The sequence below is a fragment of the Saccopteryx bilineata genome, chromosome 2, assembly GCF_036850765.1.
Source record: "Saccopteryx bilineata isolate mSacBil1 chromosome 2, mSacBil1_pri_phased_curated, whole genome shotgun sequence".
In the NCBI taxonomy this organism is placed as follows: domain Eukaryota; kingdom Metazoa; phylum Chordata; class Mammalia; order Chiroptera; family Emballonuridae; genus Saccopteryx; species Saccopteryx bilineata.
Window position 1 is genome coordinate 377,342,102 of NC_089491.1, and position 13,980 is coordinate 377,356,081.

The following is a 13,980-nucleotide window of genomic DNA, read 5'->3' on the forward strand; positions in this document are numbered from 1 at the left end:
ACAGAATGACCGAGGGGGAGAGGACAGAAAACAGGGTAAGAAAGTGTCAGAGAGGCTGGGGAGCAAAGAGGAGAGCACATCTGGAAAGGAAAGCGGGCTGGCCTGACGGTCGCTGTGAAGTCACCCTGCCCGATCTGTGCGAGGGCCCCAGGCCAGAGAAGCGGAGCTGTCCCAGGTAAGACACTCTATTCCGAATTTACAGATGAAACCTGGAGGCCGAGGGCTCAGGTTGAAACCAGAGAACAAATTCGATTCTTTCTTCCTGACCTTCAGCGCGGGCCCTTCGCTCCCAGGCGCCCGCTGATGCGCCCTAGTGCTGGATCTACCCTCCAGACGCCCGCACCCTCCCAGGTGCGCACGCACACACACCGCACAGGTCGACGGCTGTGCGGCCGGAGGCGGAGGACTTACCCGGGCGGCCGCCGCGGCGCTCGGCGGGAGCGGCCGTCGGAAGGGAAGGAAGGTGCGAGCGCTCGCGTCCAGCTCGCGTCCGGCTCCCGTCCGGTCCGGCCCTGCTCTCCCCGCCCTTGCCCCCGAGGCGAGGGTCCGAGCAGCCACGTGTCCGGCGGGAAGTCCTAGGGCGCAGAGAAGTCCGCCCGGCCGCCGCCCCCCTCCCGGGTGTAAATCTTGGGGACCGGAAATACAATAAAACTTCACCGTGTTGATGAACTTCAAACGGTTTCCATCCCCTCACGCCCTGAAAAGAAAGACGGCGGGGGCGGGTTGAAAGGCAAGGGAAACAAATTTACGAGCCGCAGAAGCCCCCGCCCGGCCCCCGCCCATCACTTTGATTTTTCTTGCACTCTGTCTGCGGGGAGAGGGGCAGGCAGCCCCCCGGCTGGGCCTGTCCCCGCGCCCGGCGCGCCCCTCTCCCCGCGGACCCGGCGCGGGGGCCGGGCAGCCGGCGGCCGGGACCAGACGCCACCGCTTAGACACCCGGCCCGCGCACTGCGCCGGCTCGGCTCTCCGGCCGGGGAGACACCCGGCCCCGAAGTAGCGAGGCGCCTTCCAGGCTGAAGCCTGGGCTCCCAGCCACGCCCTGGACCTCACTGTCCGTCCGCTGAAAGCGGGTTGGTTTTCCCTTCCGGTCCGCAGCGGCCAAACCTCTGCCCTGCCCGCCATTTACTGCCAGGTACTTGCGAGAAGGGGCGAGAGGGTAGGAGGCCTGAGCGAGCGGCAGGGGCTCCTGCAGGGGAAACCGCGCGGCTGGTTCCCGCGGAAGTGGGAGCGCGGCCCGAGCGTAGCAGGATCCAAACCAGCCTCTGCCGAGCTCTGCCGCGTCTCCTCTCCGGCTCTGAAAAAGCCTCAAGATCAAACAAAAACACCGCTACCTGGACCTCCACAACCTTCTCCATAGTTCTTTCCTGCTCTGGACCGTTTGGTTTTTACAAACCTTTGTGGAAACTGCACTTGGAACCGTTATTAGGCCATCGTGAACCAAAACTAGGAAAAACTCCTTTGCGTCTTGGGTTGCAGATAACTGGGAGCGAAGTTACCGATTTCCTGCTCACTTTGTCTGCTGGAGGGGCCTGGTTAAGTGCGCTTCTGGGTGGGAGAGCAAATGAATTCGATTATACCTCAGTCATTCACCAATAAAACACCAAAGGGTCAGGTAGGCACGGAGGGCTAAGATGAACTCAGGTTCAGGTTGGTCTTGGGTTCAAGATTGGGGCCCAGCTGCAGTCAGGTGGGGGGTTTGGTGTCCTGAGGGCAACTTCTGCCCAGACACACACAGGTGCAGCCCTCCATGCCCCCTCCTTCCAAGAAACGGTGCCAAAGCACAGCTAGGGGATTCTTTTTAAATGGATGGGGAAAGTACTAGGCCATAGTCCACAGTTCCTAAATTTTCTGCAAAGCTAACTGTGATGCAGGCAGCCCCACTGCCACAGGTGGTGGGGGTGGGGGTGCCTACTGGCCCCTTCCTTGCATCAGGAAGGAGGAAGAGAGAAACATTAACAGATGGAGGACAAGAAGTAGCTTATTTCCATCCCAACATATTCATATTCCAAGATATGTTTGGGGAGGTCCCTCCAGCTCCCCTTCTCATTTTTGCCCAAACTCCCTCATTTTGCACTTTATCATGCTATATTTTTATTAAAAATACTGTGTTGGCAGCCATTGGCAGTCACCCCTACCATCAGGATTTTTACCGTGGGAGCTGTTAGTGAAGGGAGGGGGGCAGGACCAAGGGGCCAGCAGTCTCCACACCATTCAAGGCTGTTACTGCCCAGACTCTGCCCCACCCCAGGGGCCTGCCGCGGGGGCAGGGCAGTGTGCTGGCTCCTTGAACTGGGACCCTGTGGCTCTCTGAACCAAAGAAAGGAGATTGAACTCTTAGTCTTAGACTATACAAAATTCAAAAAGGCCAAGCCTTAGAATGACATACATCCCTGTGCACACACGAGTTTTGCATACACTTTTCAGGGGCTTTGCGGCTTCCCCTTACCCGCATTCCCAGAACCCAGGCCATAGATACCAGTTTTAAAAAGGCAACTCTCTGCATGAGGCTGAAAAACACCTCAAACCCATTCCCATAGACCTCATTCTGGGTCGCCTAGCCCCAGAGAAGTCAACTTTCAAATGGTCAGCACAGACTCCCACCAACAGGGGCGCTAGTGCCAACAAGCACCCTCCCGAATGTCACTCTTAAACTAGTTGAGCTAATGGCCACTCGGTGAGTAAAGGCCACTTAGGCAATGTTTCTTTTCACCCTCAAAAGTTTTCTGAATACTTTTTCAAAAGCACATCGATCTCCAAATTATTCAGAGAATTAAAAATGTAGATAACTGCGCTGTAAGATTTGGAGGAACTTTTTCCTACTCCCTTTCTCTCCTTGAAGGTAAAGCAGAGTTCTAGCATAACCGGAGGGGGCTGGACAGTTTGAATGGTGAAAGGAGGCAGTCTAGACAGGTTGCAGAACACAGGATCTTCAAAGAAACTGAAATGAACACTCCCTTCCATTTAGTGAGAATAACAAGAATATTTCTGGACCTTCCTGGTCTCTTCTTAGGGTTCATTGGTGGGAGCCGGAGGGCTCAGAAGTCAGAGGTGCCAAGTGGCCGCATCCCTGAGACCCAAGCTGGATTTTTTCCCCCCAATTTCTGACCGCAGCTGGGGTTGCAGCTCTGTGGTGTTTGGTGGGTGAAGCTGAGGCCGCGGCTGACCTCTAGGCGGCGCCCTGGCGTTGAGTATGAACTGAACAAGAAAGATCTTTGCGCAGCTTCGTGTCCCACGCCGGGAGAAGAGGCCGGCTCCTGCAGACGCACTGGGTTTGGCCTGGAGCTAGCCGCCGGCGTGGCGCCTTTGGCGCCCTCTGCCAAGCGAAAGAGACACGATTAAATGAGTAAGGGCTGGGAAAGGATTCGACAGCTACTCATGGCTCCATCTGCTCCCCACCCCCTACTCCCATTCCGACTATAGGGAGCCTTCCACAACCCAAATCTCTTTTGATCTCCACAGTACCCCGCTCAATGACAGCACCAGAATCTTCAACCCCCCACCCCCGAAGAGGGCCCTGAGGCCCAAAGAAATGAAATGATTAGCCAAGATCAGAGCAGCTATTACAAGTGGTGAAGCAGGCCTAGAGGACGTGTCCTCTACTCTAAGGGAATATTCTTACCCCCAAATTATGATGACCTCAGCAACAATGTCTTTTTTTTTTTTAAATTTTTTTTATTATTATTCATTTTTAGAGAGGAGAGGGAGAGACAGAGGGAGAGAGAGAGAGGAGAGACAGAGAGAGAGAAAGGGGGAGGAGCTGGAAGCATCAACTCCCATATGTGCCTTGACCAGGCAAGCCCAGGGTTTCGAACCGGCGACCTCAGCATTTCCAGGTCGACGCTTTATCCACTGCGCCACCACAGGTCAGGCAGCAACAATGTCTTTTATTATTATTATTATTATTATTATTCACTGATTTGAGAGAGACATCAACCCCTTTGCTTCACCCATTCATATACCAATTGGTTGATTCTTGCATGTACCCCCATCCTGGGGATTGAACCGTCAACCTTGGAGCATTGGGAGGTCTTTCCAACCAACTGAGCAACCCAGCCAGGGCAACACTGTCTTTCTTATAAGCAAAATTCATTTCCAGAAAGGCAGTCTTTGTGGTTGCCTACATTGGAAGTTTAGGGGTTTCTAGATCTAAGATTTGGGGGAGCACATAAGGGAACTGAAGGCTGATATAGGAACAACTCAGCTAGGATTGGGAGCCCAGACAAGTCTGGCCCCCTCCCTTCCAGGAAACAGCTTATAACCTCCCTGGTTGTGTGTGATTATGGGCAAGTGCCTTAGGCTCTCAAAGGCCCAGATGAAAGACCATAAGCCAGGATGTTGTGAGGTTTGAACACTTTAGAAAATAGGCTTTGATGGCAAAGAGAAGGTGTTGAATACACGACTGTCCCATAAACCAAAAAAAAGAAAGTCTTTTAGGGCAGGCGGTGGGGCCACTCCCCTGGCTCCGACGGAGCCTACGAGTTCCAGGGTGGGGGGAGGAAAAGGAAGCCTCGATCTGCGCCCAGCTCCTCTGAGTCTGAGCTCAGAGACATCCAGAATCTGAGAAGTGTGGGGTAGGAGAAGCAGGGGTCACTCTTTCCCATCCCCAAACTAAGGCAGAGATGCCTTTATATACTTCTCAACCTTCTAAAGTTATTCTCAGGACAGTGGTCCAGGACAATGCCCTGTGGGGAAGGAAGGGAAGAAAAGCAGCTAGAGGGTCCCTGGGCTGGGGCAGCAAAGGGCACTCGCCCACCGCGGTAGACTAGGGCACAATGCCTACCCAGGTCTGGTGCCTAGCCAGGTCTGGAGCCCGGGAGAGGCACCTTTCCCAGCAGGCAGGGCTCTCCTGGCAGCCTGATTATCATACTGAGTGCCTATCTGGAGCAGCTGCACCCTCCTGGGCTTTGGGTGTGTTATTCTGCACAACCCCTACTTTCATTCCAGGGACGAGTCGTTAAAGACTCTGGAGGCAGGACAAAGTCAGGTCTGCGTGTGTCAGCATTCCTGCGTGTGTGAGTGTGTGCATCTGTGCGCTTCACTGTGGTGGTCCAATCGATTTCCAAAAACTGAGGGGGAGGATGGAGCAACATCAGGCAAATTCAACTGCGAACATACTGTCAGCCTCATTATCCGCCCATTTCAAGGGAAAGCATTTGGGACTCGGAATTAGCCAGTTAATTGCATCACTTCTTTGTTCACTTTAGGGCAAGAGGAACTATCTGTAAAAGATTCCATATTTCAAAAAAATTTAAGAGCTTTTATTGTCAAAGTTATTTCTATCCCTTTTATACCTTTTTATACTGAGCATTCAGATCTGCCAGTATCACATCAACCTCATCATCTCACACACACTCAGGCTTCATGGCTTCTGCATCTGCAAAATCTGGATATCAATTTTTAGTATCCTTGTAAGGATTAATGAATGTACAATGTGTCTAGGGCTTAGCACAATGCCAGGTGAACAGGGAGCACTTAGTAAATAGTAACTATTAATAACAAGGAGGAGAAAGAGGAGGGGGAAAGGAGGCAAAGAGGGAGGAGGAAGATTGTGCTTTGTTCTCAGAGAACCAGGTTGGAGGGTGTGCCTCTCAGCCTGTGTATGTATAATGAATTCTTTTGACTAGAGCAATGTCCATAAAAGTGAGGCCACTTGAACCCCTTGGCCTGTAACTCTGTCTTCAATAAGAACAGAATTGGGGCAATTATCTGGCTTGTTTCAGGTTCAAACTCCCTTCAGCCTGAAACATATGGATCCGGTGGGAGAAAGATCTGGGGAGCGGTGGCATATTCTGATCACATTTCTCAGTGAGCCTTGCCCTTCGCCAGAGCAGCAAGATCCTGCCTTAGAGAGTGAGTAGCAAAGGAATAAGAGCTAGAATTAAAACATCTGAGCTCTTGTTCGTTTCCTGAGCACTCAGGCGGCCTTGGAGCTCTCTGCACATCAGCCTTGGAGACTCTCCTAAATAGTTTTCTACCTTTGCCTAGGGGGGCTTTCATTTCACAGTCAACAAACACTTTTCTGAGTGCCTCCTGTGTGCCCAGCAGGGGGCTAAGCTCCAGGGCTCCCACAGGAGCTGCACCCCACCAATTCTCAGAGTGCTAACTTACAGCCAGTGAAAGGTCTCTGTACCCAGAGCGGAGTCCAGGGACCTGGAAAGGGTGACCCTGCTGGACAAGAACTTCTGGCCAATGGCAGCATTGCCCTTTCAGGGCCAAAGTCCTGGTGCAGAGGCGGAGCCAGAGGGCCTGAGGGAACCCCTCCCTTCCATTGTCTGTCCGAAAGAGGCCAATTCCACGGTGGGAATGGCCTTGTGGGGGAGGGGCAAAGACTTGACTAGATGTTTTTAACCCTCTGTCAGAAGTTTCTGAGAACACTAAGTAGTTTTAATTAGAAAGACAGGGGACAAATAGGCATCTATTTCTTCTGCTCTGATGAAAAGCATTTAGGTCAGTTATTCACAGCCAGAATTATTCAGTTTAAGTTGTCCCAAGCAGAAAATTATTTTTTCTTTTTCTTCTCCAATGGGGTTCTGAGTACTATTAGCCAGCCGTGGGCTTCTTGTTACAGCCCAGAATCACTGGTCTGGGAGGTGGTGGTCATGCCAGCTTGGGGTCTTTCCTGCCCAAAGGGGGCCTGAAATGTGTAGGCAGCTGAGGACCAGACAGAGGTTCGGAATGTGTCTGTGTGTAAGGGGATAGTGCAATAAGCCATACAATTCCCACTTCCCTAACTTTTCTGAATATAGTTCTAAAAGAAGGAAGTTTTTTCATGTCACAGACCCAAAGAAACCTGACCTTTCTTCAGGAAGGTCTAGCTTGGTCCATTCACAGGACTGTGAGGAGAAGGCCAGGAAGCTTTTACTGGCTGGGGAGGAAGAGCTACATCTCAATAAGCCACAACAAATAAGGCTGGGTGAAAGGAGGAAGTTCCTAGCCCCCCACTCACACTACCTCTCCCCTATCTTCACCTTAGCTCATCCGGAGCCACCTGTTGTTCGGCTGCTACAAACTAGTTACAAAACTGTTTAGGAACAAATCCTTCCCCTTTCAGCCCAGAGTTTTATGTCTTCCAGCCTCCCTCTAACCTTGGCTAAGCACTTAGCACAATAAAAATTCAGAGTCTCTAAGGAAATTCAATAGGTAAATTAATAAGAGATACAAAAAAAAAAAAAAAACAGAAAAAACCCCACAACACATTCTATTGCCTAGTCCGCACTAGTTTGGAGTTATCGCTGGATAGCCTTTCCTTCCCAGGACTTCCGATATGTTTTTTATTCCCTGGGAAGCTGCTTCCAGCAGCCATTCCTATCCATGGCCAGTCCAAAATCCGCTTTCTCCAGCAAATCTCTTCTCACTTGTTTGAGCCCCCTGGTTCGGGGGAGGGAGGAAAGACTGACCCCCACTGGGAAACCAGGCCCCACTAGTGGTGGTAGAAAGAGGAATCCTGCTGCGTGGGTGGGTGGATACAAAGGTGAAGGCTGACCTGGCAAACTCTGAGCTACCAAGCATGGGGGTGAGGAGCGGATGGAGACCCACATTAACTGGCTGCATTCGGTCCCTGCCTTTTCCAGACACCAGCTTCGTGGAACAATCCAAATAGGAATTCTTACCCTGGAATTCGGTGAGTACTACATAAGTGCACTTTTTTTCCCTTGGGAGGTAGAAATCAATAGCTTTCATCGCATGTAAAGTATCTGTGTGTGACCCCCAAAATGTTAAGAGCCTTTCATCCACCATTCACAATACAGATCTCACAAATGTGATAGGGGGGGAGGATGAAATAGACTTGCGTAACTCACAAGGTAAATAAAAAGAGAGGACTAACAATTGCGGGTATCACAAAGTTGGGTGGATACTGTCACCTGGCCTCCCCAGGAACAATGTGCACCTGCTCCCTGGCGCTGAGGACTCCAGAACCGGGCCGGGGCGGTCCAGAACGGCTCCCTCCGCATCCCTGTCCACAGAGAAGGAGTGGACACGGTCTCTGTTCCTAATCACAGCGACACGCAGCTTTTCTTCACTGGGGGCTGGATCACTCCTGCCCCTTGCCACCTTGTCCTGAGCTGGCCCGCACCGAAAAAGAACCACGTTTCAGCGTCCGTTTTCCGCCGTGAATGCCCTTGCTCTTGGGGGCGGGGGTGAGCATGGAATTCGGCGGAGCTCTGGGCCCTGGGCTCCAGCCACACCTGCGGGCCGCGTCTGAGCCCCGGAGCCCGGCCGCCAGACGAGGCCTCTCGCCCTGACCTTCAAGTCTTCTTGGTCCGTGTTAGGTACGAAAAAGGGTGGCCTGACCTGTGGTGGCGCAGTGGATAAAGCGTCGACCTGGAAATGCTGAGGTCGCCGGTTCGAAACCCTGGGCTTGCCTGGTCAAGGCACATATGGGAGTTGATGCTTCCAGCTCCTCCCCCCTTCTCTCTCTCTCCCTCTCTGTCTCTCTCTCTCTTTCTCTCTCCTCTCTAAAATGAATTAAAAAAAAGAAAAAAGGGCGCAAGAGACAGCTGGACAGGTAGACAAAGCAGACAAAATGAAAGGAGTCCTGGAAAGTGGCCAGGGAGCAGGAGGATGACGAAGAGCGAAGAGAAGCAGGAGGCGGGGCCGGAGCCCAGCGGCGGGCGGAGCGGCCCGGACCCGCGTGGGGAGAAGGGCTGGCAGGGGCCCGACGGCAGCCACCTCCGTCCCCAGCTTCCCCCGGAGGCTACCGGCCTGGTCAGCGCCGCCCTCGTTCTGAACCTCCCACTCACGGCTCCTCGGTCCCCTAGTCTCTGATCCATCAGCCGCTGTGGGAGCAGAGAGCCGCCCTCCGCCGGCACCGGACTGCGTGTCGCTACGTCGTTCGTTGCGGTGACGAGCCGCGCGTCCCGGGGAACTCAGAGCCGGGGAGACGGGGTCCAGCGGGCCGGCGCCGGCGCCGGCCCGGCGGGAGCGCTGAGGCCCGGGCCTGGGCCACTCTCCGTCGGAGCCGGACGGCTGGAGAAGCTGCTCCCTCGAGGCGTCGCCCAGCCTCTTGGGTCGCCGCGCGCCGCTGAGCGCTGGGTCAGCTGCTCCCCACCCGGTGGCAGGACGGAGCCCCCTGCCCCCGCCCCGGAGCTTCCTACTGGCCCTGGCGTCGCGGCGGCGTCGAGGGGACACGTGTTAACGACGACCTCCCTTCTCCCCTAGTCTCCGCTCCCGGACGCTCCGGCCGGGTTTGAAAACCTCCGTTCTAAGCCCGCTGCCGGCTCCGCTCCGGAGCGGCCGGGTCCCACCCTGCGGCCGGGCTGGAGGCGCGCGGGGTCCTGAGGGCCCTACCCCTCCTTGGAGAGCCAACCCCGGGGCGCCAGCTCCGCTTCCCCGCCCGGAGACCTCCCTGTCCCCCTGCAGCCGCCGGAAGGCAGTGGCGGAGCCGGCCAGCGGCTGGCAGAAGGGTCTCCGCTCTGCGGCCAGCCCAGCACTTCGGCCGCGCGCCCCAGAGACCTGCCGCGCCGACCCGGCGCAGGGAACCCCGGCCGGGACTCGGGGACGCTCTGCGCGGAGCTAAGCGTCGGCGGAGCTGGGAGCCTGCGGACGCAGCGGCCTCAAACCCTCCCCACGACTTCCCCGACCATCCCAGTCCCCACGCTGCCCGGGCCACGGCCTGTCGGTCTCTCCCCGGAGCCACGGAGGAGCCGCAAAGTAGAGACATCTCAGCCCCCAAGAGTAGCTTCGTCCCCTCCAGCCCAAACAGCCCAGGAGAGGCGGTCCTCCGGAGAGGTAAGAAGGTTACCAAGTAGAAATTTGGACTCTCTCTTTCACTGTTAAAGGATGAGGTCCTGGGTGTTGACCCCTCTCTATATAAACGCTGGGGGCATTACGATCAGTCCTTGCACTCTGGACCGTGGCACCGGCCTCCGCCACAGTTTAAGGAGGAACTTCTCTGTATAGTGGAGGCTCAGGAGTTTATGACTATTTTTCTAATTATTATTACTTAATATCCAGTTTCTTCCGCAGTAAGACCTTGCCTCCACTCCAGCTGAGATTCAGCTTTGAACACGAGCCACAGAGTCCTTCAAAAGTGAGGGCTCAGAAGGAGGTGACACAGCCAACCCAAGATGGGTGATGGGATGAGGGTGGGGCGCTTTGCCTTAGTGATCCCTGCAAGGTGAAGGCTTCTGTCATTCCCGTAGCTGGAGCCAAGGAGGGCCAGGAAGGGGTTGGGCTGAGGATGGGGAGTGGGCGCTGCGTGCACCCTGGCATCAGCTAAAGAGAAAGAACTGGACATGTGCATGAACATATCTGGTCTGAGCGTTTTCCAGAAGCCAGCTCCTCTGGTCAATTCAAATAGAAGTTCTTAATCTGATGTTCATGGGGTCTGGTATCTTCTGAAATCGTGGGATTTCATGGCTCTAGCAGAAGCCCTAGCACCTTCTGAGAATCTCTAGAAGGGGAGGACACAAGGGGAGCCATGGGGAAAGGAGGTAAGAGGCCCCAAACCCTACGATCTAGCTCCCTAGACACTGCACTCTGGACCCCAAGATCTGATCCTCAAGCCAACCTCACACACTGCCAAGTAGGAGAGTGGAAAGCTGCAGTCGAAAAGCAGATTTTCACCACTGCTTTCAGCATAGCTCTGGGTATCTATGCAAATTACAAATCTGGATGTTTTCATGATTATTTTCTTTCAGCTATTACTGGGGGGTTTTTTTGGCCCAGAATAGGCTCTGGAGTCCGTGGGGCATCTAGGCAGGAGAGGGACCTGGACCTCCAGTCACCGGATCTCACCTCCTCCTGGAGAACAGCGCAGGGTCCCCTGTGGAGCCCTGGTCCGGCCAAGCCTGCCCTCTCCCAAGGCTCAGTAGGCAGGACCTGCCCCAAGCTGTCAGCCCTGAAGATTTCGTTTCTCTGTGAGCCCAGGCCTGCTGGCCAAACTGCAGACTCCCTCTACATCTAGCCACCTAAATAAGCACAGGACATTTTTCTTTCTATTTTTGAAATGGATCTTGGGGTGAAGAGAGATTGTGGAATATAGTGACCTCTCAGCCTTGGAAGGCAGAGTCTACTGTGATGACTTGGTGCTTCCAACCACAGTTCTGGGCCAAATACTCCTTCCTTTCTCTATCCCTTCCCTCCAAGCCCAGAGAAATCAGGCTTTTCTTTCTTTTCTTTCTGTCTGGGAGAAAAACACGACAAACGCCACAAGTAAGAGAGCAACCAAGGAAGAGAAAACAAGGGAGACCGTTCTAATAGATCAGAGTAATCAAATGGTCTTTCTAACCCAGCCGCACTGGAAGCCTGATTTTTTTTACATAATTATTTTTTTAAAAGATTTTATTTATTCATCTGATGTTTGTTTTAATCAGGCTAGGAAGAGAAGTCAAAGGCACGGTGAGCTAGAGACTAAGTTCCCAGCCTAACAGTGCTCCTATCATAGGATCAGTGCCTTCTAAGGTAGTGAGAAGGCAGCACTGCCAACCACCTGCTGGGGGGTGGGGGTGGGGGTCTGGGCCTCCCAATTTGCAGTGTGGAAGAATGAGAGACTCTTCTCCTCTGAGGTCTCCTACAGTGCTTTGCTGGGGACCAGGAAAGCCTCTCCTTGCATTTCCAATAGGGTAGTGTGCATATGGATGTATGTGTTGGGGTGGTGGTCCTAAGCCCTGCAGGGGACAGGCAACTTGACTCCTGGGGAGCCCAGAGCAACAGGGTTGGGAGTGGAAGAATGCTTCTCCTCCCCTGAGCTGGGAGGAGAGGAGGCCTCTCTGGCTCCAAGAGAAGAAAGAACTGCAGCTCTACAGGGAGATTTGGAGGAAAGATCACATCAGAAAAAGCCCAGACTCTCTCCCTCCGGGGTCTCACAGGGAAGCACACTGAGAAATCCAAACGTCTGCTCAAGTAGCACCTCCTTTCCCTTACATATCTTTATGCTTCTATTGATTCTAGAAAGTTCAATTCTGTGTGTATGTTTCCACATTTAACATATGTGGAATGTGGGAAATGTACTGGGCACTGTTCTACCTTGAAAGGGGGGGTGTACAAGGGAAAACATGAATTTCCCACTTGCTGCCTTTATTATGGAGCACAGTTGGGAATGTATAATTTCATGAACCCTTTACATGTTTGTACAAACCCTCAATCTTTACACGGTGCTTAATATTGTGTAATACTAAGCTGTCCTGATACAGGACTCCTCACTTACTCCTGAGTATTACTAATTCCTAAGAGAACTCGCAATACCCATCACGAAGTCCCATTATGCCTGTTTCTCTATAAATGCCTTTTCAAAGGTGATCCATTTTGGTACTGACCCAGTCCCTACAGACCGAGATTCCTTCTCTGCCTTCTGCCCCCTCCCAAATAAAAGCACATGCACGATTTTTGTGAGTGTGAGTTTCAGGCAAGATGGCGGTGCCTGGCATCCCTTCCGATTCAGACACTGCTCTCCCAGGCACGAGGCCGTCTGTGCCCCAGCACAGCCCGGACGGCAAAGAGGCCGAGGTCCCCTGACCTCCGTGAAAGGTGGTCTATAGCAAAGCTCTCCCAAACATTCACCTACATCCCTTCCAGGGGGTGCTGCAGAGAGACGGCTGATTCTTCAACTTGGGGACCAGGGGCTCCAGTCTGGATCCAGAGTTCCAGACCAGTTTCTAATTTCCATGGAGAAAGAATACTGTTAACCTTTTCTCAGAGACCCCCACTTACGAGGCCGCGCAGGGCAGGCCACCCCCGTCCCTCCCGCTCCATTCGCGGAGACGGCGCTGAGGGCCTGAGGCTGCGCAGAGCACTCAGCACCCGGCTCCGCCGAGCCCACATTATGGGGGAAGGATGGGAGGCGACCCTCTGCCTCCTTACACACCCCTGCCCGGGGAGGGAGGGAGGGTCGGGGAGGGGAGCTAGAGAGGCGGCCATGGCATTGCAGGGGCGCCCCGGGCCCCACCGGGAGACCGGGCGGTCAGAGCTCAAGGTTAACTGGTGGTCCCGGGTGGCTGACGCCCGCCACGGCTCTCAATCCTCCGTGCGCGGCCAGGGATGCCCACTCTCGGAGGGGTCTTTCACGCCGGCGTTCTGATCTGCGTGGTCGCGGTCCCCAGCGGCGAGAGAAGGGCGGGGAGTGTCTTACCTACCTCTCCGAACCGCGCGGTCCTCCGCGCGTCTCCATAGGCTGCAGAAACTCGGGCTTTAAGCGCGACAGAGCCTGGGGACCCAGTTGATGACGCTGGGGGGCTAGGATCGAAGTGGCTCCAGGTCGTCGACCCCAGTCCCCACCCCGTGAGGCCTCTGGGCTCAGCGTCTAGGTCTGGGGCAGCGGCGCCAACGGCGCTGGGGGCGCGAAGGGACTCCTGCGTCCTCTGTCCCACTGGCGCCAGCGAACAAGAGGTGTGTGGGGGGGGGGGAGGGGGCGAGGACAGGGCCCCGGCGGCTGATTGGCGCGGGCGCAACCTTCCTCCGCGTCCCGGGCGGGGCCCCGGACGACCTCACCTGCCCCCTCCCCCGGGCGCCGACGGATCGCCGTGTGGCCGTTCCAGGAACGGACCTTGCGCGCTTTTGAAAGGTCAGCGCCATGGAGGAAAGGCAACCGGATGGCCGACAGGGAGGGCGTGTATGTGAGTGTATATGAGAGAGAGAGAGAGAGAGAGAGAGAGTGTGTGTGTGTGTGTGTGTGTGTGTGTGAGAGAGAGAGAGAGAGAGAGAGAGAGAGAACAAACAAAAAAGAAGCCAGTCTCAGAAACGCTTCCCAGAGAAACAGACAAATGCAGATATAAACAAAAGAGGTAGGAGAGAAAGCAGAGTCTGGGGAACAGAAAGAAGCCCAGCTCCTGAAGCGACAAGTTGTCCTTGAGAGTTGGAAATGTGAGAGGGCGGGGCGAGACCCGAGGAGTCTGAGGACGGGAGGGGGCGCATGAACCGTAGCTGGAAGCAACTGATCCTTCCTTGTAGAGAAGGAAGAACCAAGAGGAGGAGAGCGCTGCCCTCTCCTTCGCCCACGTGCTCCCCACCCCGCCCCCCAGTTCCTTGCCCCGTGGCAGCCCG

General features: G+C 54.6%; 1 long non-coding RNA gene across 2 annotated transcripts; it reads right to left on the bottom strand.

The window, feature by feature from the left end:
• Nucleotides 1–562: 562 nt before the first annotated feature.
• Nucleotides 563–13,306, bottom strand: LOC136327073 (uncharacterized). 2 transcript variants are annotated; one of them, XR_010729554.1, is made up of 4 exons: nucleotides 13,074–13,306; nucleotides 3,165–3,313; nucleotides 1,394–1,545; nucleotides 563–697 (listed from the first exon to the last, which is right to left on the bottom strand). It is a non-coding gene; the product is annotated as an uncharacterized lncRNA (long non-coding RNA). The 2 variants fall into 2 exon arrangements; XR_010729553.1 differs by having other exon boundaries at nucleotides 1,394–3,313.
• Between the last annotated feature and the right edge of the window lie 674 nt (nucleotides 13,307–13,980).